The sequence below is a fragment of the Lepeophtheirus salmonis genome, chromosome 6 (assembly GCF_016086655.4).
Source record: "Lepeophtheirus salmonis chromosome 6, UVic_Lsal_1.4, whole genome shotgun sequence".
NCBI classification, from domain to species: domain Eukaryota; kingdom Metazoa; phylum Arthropoda; class Copepoda; order Siphonostomatoida; family Caligidae; genus Lepeophtheirus; species Lepeophtheirus salmonis.
Window position 1 is genome coordinate 6,624,714 of NC_052136.2, and position 4,704 is coordinate 6,629,417.

A 4,704-nucleotide genomic window follows, 5' to 3' on the forward strand; every position below is an offset into this window, starting at 1 on the left:
CTCGTTGAAAGTAATATTCTATTTATTTCAAATTTTTTAGCCAAAATGTTATTAACTAACAATAAATTAAGAATTATTCTCACACAAATAAATAAGTCTAACCCAACTTCTTGCATATTAGGGGGTAAAATATATAGCAGACTCCAGAACTTAAGTACTCCCAGGGTTGCCTAATGCTTACAGTTATAGAGAATTTCGACATTGAAATTTTTGACACAAAAAGTAAACATTTTAGGGAAATGTTTGTTGATATATATTTCTATTATAAAACATGATATTTTAATTTAATTTAATTAAATGTCATAGTCCAGCATGTTGTTCAATTAATTAACATGCATGTAATATATTATTTGTTTCTATATTCAGTTCACAACATTTATTCTGATTCCAACACTATGGAGGAGACTTGTTACACACCATTTTTATTATATATACACCTACTATATATAAATTTATGATATTTAATTATGTTTTGTTTTTTATGTAATTTCATTAATTATCAATCACAGTAAATAGTAAAAAAAAACTTTTGAAATTTTATTATTCACTATGCTCTATTTCTGTAAATGTTTTATTTGTTTATCTTATATATTTTAAGTATTTAAATTAAATGCTTGAATATAACAAATGACAGTTTTTACATGTTTCCTCCTATTGTAACACGTCTAATCCAACCATTATATACCATGGTCCATATCTCCTCTAATATGCTTTGTTCTCCTCTTGGTGTATCCAAATTCCAAATACATCTTTTACTCCAGGACTTGAACGCTAAAAACGAGCGTGTGTATTCCATAAGAACTAGGTGCTATTGATTTTCTTATTAGTTGCCATAGTATATTAATAATTCATTTATTCATTTATCATCGTCTCATTTTCAATACTCATTGCAAGTTAAAAAATGGGTAAAAATAGTACATGTACTGTTCCGGATTGTAGAACTGGATACCGATCAAATAAAAATAAAGAAACTAATTCGAAAATGGCATTACATGGCTTCCCAACTAATATAGATATGATAAATAAATGGAAGAAAGTAATTCCAAGAACTTGGGAACAAGGTATTATACTCGTTGTATCTGTTACATCGGAATTCATTAGTTACATGAGTATTTATATAATTTTTAATTTATTGTATCTATCCGGAATTAAAAATAATACATTTATTAGTATAATATTTAATTATATTTCCATTTATTTTCTCCAATGATTAATATATTCAGCTGGGACGAAGTGTCTATTATTATTTTTGGAGTTTAGGTGTTAATAAATCCTTCCCTTATTTTATGATGAATTCTTATATTGTTACATTTGGCTATCGTTTAAACTTTAATCTCTGATAATAATGTAGTATTGACGTTAATAAAACAGCGTTGCAGTCGGAACTTGAAACAAAATATAATTATTATCCCAACTTCGTATATCTTTCAGATGGCAAATCAATAAATATTAATAATGCGGTTGTTTGTTCCCTTCACTTTACGGATAATGATTATAGACACCAAAGTTTAACTAACGACCAACCTTTAAAACTTCGATTATTGAAGAAGGATGCTATTCCTTCCCAATTCCCTGGTCCAAGTTATTTGTCTAAAAACCCATTAAATGTAGAAAAACAGAAAAAACAACGGTAACTAATAGAAAAAAATCAGAAAATCAAAAAGTTAATCATATGAACCAGGAATTGATAAATTCCGATAATGTTTATACCTTGGATGACTTGAAAGAAAAGATTAAAAAGTACAATATCCCATCAAGTGTACTTTTTATTTCCGAAGATACTTCATTAACGTACTTCCTTATTGAAAAACCAAGTTTAGGTTATTTAATTATTTTTTGATTTCTAATATAAGCATAATTAAAAACATTTTTTTAGGAGCTCCAACTATTGTCTTTAGTTTGGTCATAGACTCGAACCTAACATTTGAAATATATCAGGAAAAGAAACTACTACCCTTATTTGTAGTGAGCCATATAGTGCCTTCAAAAAAAATCCATACCTGTTCCGAAGTATTGAAAATTTTAGCAACTCTGAAGGGTCTCGAAACAAATTCCAATCATGATCCAATTAAATACATTAAAAAACAAGTTGAAGCTATTTTGAATATTATTTCAGAGGTTGAGGATGATATTGCTAAATCAATCAGTTTTCTTATGGAACAATCTCTTTTGGTATTAAAACCTAACAGAGGAAAACACTATTCTCCTACTCTTTTGACTGTTGCTTCTGTTTGGGAAAATATTTCACCCGCATTATATAAATACATTTTTAAAGAAGGCCTTCTTAAATTACCAACGGTACGTTATTTGAAGGATTTATCATCTAATTTGAACATTAAGCCTGTGAGAGAATTATAATCATATCAATATCTATAAACCAGATTCAAGTCAATACAAGATAAAGATTATGAAGTATATATCCTCATCCAAAAAATTGAATATTCAAAGTGGAAAAATACAGGGCTAGAAAACATGGAGCCTACAAAAGCATTGTTGTATTTTTTCATTAATAGTATTTCTGGCACATACAAGGATAGCCCTGTAATTATTTGTGTTTCAGCCCTAACTTCTGATTAAATACATTCGTCATTTCTTTCTGTTCTGAAAATGGTATTTTCCATTGGATTCAACGTAGTAGCAGACATAACGGATGTGCACTTTTGCAATAAAAAATTCTTCAAATAAATGTTGAAAAATGATGACCATTATATTGATAATCCATACTCCCTTGGAAATAGAATTTATTTTCTATTTGATATGGTTCATATTTTTAAAAATATATATATAATAGTCTACTAAATCGCAAAATATTTGATTGTCCAACATTTAATTGAGCTATTCGTAATTTATATGAAAAAGAAAAGTTCTTCCCATTGAAAAATGCGCACAAATTAACTGATGAAGTAATTAATCCACGAACCATTTAGTGAAGTAATGTTAAACTAGCTGATTGTTCCTTTCAGGACTCCACTATATCTGGTCTGAGGACGTATGAAACATGAATTTAAAATGAGGAGAAATTGGAAACCTTTTGTCCTTGATATGAGTTCCGGTGTCGCATAAATGTAAAAAATAAATTGGAAGTCCATCGTTTGAAAGAAAATAGAATGCCAGTAGTTGATTTTAAGGATGGTGAAAACCTCAATTTCTTAAAAGCAATTTCTTAACTAGATTTGTGAATGGGTTAATTTAAATAAATTAGGTTTAAGCAAAGGAACTTTTTACGCTCTAAAACATTCGTTATGTAGTGTGTTTACTTTCAATATATTTATTAAAATTCAAAGGAATGGATTATGTTCTTCTAAGAAAAATTAATTCTGATCCTATAGAAGCTCACTTCTCAAAATGTCGTCAGCTTAGAGAAGCAAATTATTATATTTCAATAAAGCAATTATTAGAAGCTGAAAAAAAATTAGACTTTTGGGGTTTTTCTCACTTTCTAAAATGTCTATAAAAGAACTAAAATGCTCCGCTGTTAAAGCTGAAGAACCGGAATCAATTTGTGCAAATTGTGAATCAGGCCCCTCCGAATATTGGCATCAACGACACTATTTTTTACGATGTTATATATCCGGATTTATAGCTAGGTCCATTATTAAAGTCACAAAATGCGAAGAATGTCCTAAATTACTCAAGTTCAGTGATTCGCCACCAATTTTTGATTTATCAAATGAAGAAAGTGATTTAGTAGAGCTCAACTATTTTAAAGAAAATTTGTTAAACATGAATAATAGAGGTGGATTAGTTTTGTATAAGTATTGTAAATGTTGACAAGTAGTTGGGACATATTTATTTGAAATAAGTTCCTTCGATCAAATTATCCATCCAATATCATAAAACTACTAATAAAGCTTCAAACTCTCAATCTGGTTCTTGCCCTGATATTAAGAGTTGATTGACTTAACTTATATTTACATTATGATATATTTGTTGTACCGTACTATTTTGTTTGTTGTGTATAGGGACACAATGAATTATATAAAAGCTAAGCTGGAAATATAAAAATAATCTGCCCCCCCCAAATGAAGGAATTTTTGCTTCTTATTGAAAAAAAAAAAACGTTCGAGAAAATTATTCAGCAGAGGAAAAATTATAATTATATAAGAGTAACTGGGATTACTCACACTGGCAAAATTGGTATAGGATAAAGCTCACTTTATGTAAAGATTGGGCCTGTAACGGAAAATTAAAATGCTTCCCTTAAAATTACCAGCTTTTTACATTGCGCGTAATTCTTGGCTATGTATCGGTGCCAAGATTATTTATCTTACTCCCAAATAAGTATGGAGCTACATACAATAAACTGTTCACTACTTTGAAGTATCTTAAAACATCATTATGCCCTGAAACATTAATGCCGGATTTGGAAAGGGCAATTCTGAATGCATTTGGAAAAATGTTTCCTGTAACTAACAAACAAACATTACAGGATGTTTATTCCATATGTCTAAAAATATCTACAGACACATTGTAAACTTAGGTTTAAAATTGAGATACTCCATCGACGCTGATTTTAATTTAAAAAATTAAATATTTCACCACGTTAGCATTTTCGCCGATTGCTGGATTTGTCGAGCTTGCCGATGATTTCGATTTAGACCAAGAGTTGGTTTCTTATTTTGAGACGCATTACATCGAGGGCATGAGAAGTCAGGAAGAAGGAGAGTGACACCAACATTCCCAATCGAACTGTGGAATGTTGGT

General features: G+C 29.4%; 1 non-coding gene across 1 annotated transcript; it reads left to right on the plus strand.

Moving 5' to 3' along the window:
- Positions 1-825: 825 nt before the first annotated feature.
- LOC121120118 (uncharacterized) lies at positions 826-2,785 on the plus strand. Its single transcript, XR_011780778.1, has 4 exons — positions 826-1,061; positions 1,432-1,820; positions 1,877-2,278; positions 2,341-2,785. It is a non-coding gene; the product is annotated as an uncharacterized protein (transcript).
- Positions 2,786-4,704: the final 1,919 nt, after the last annotated feature.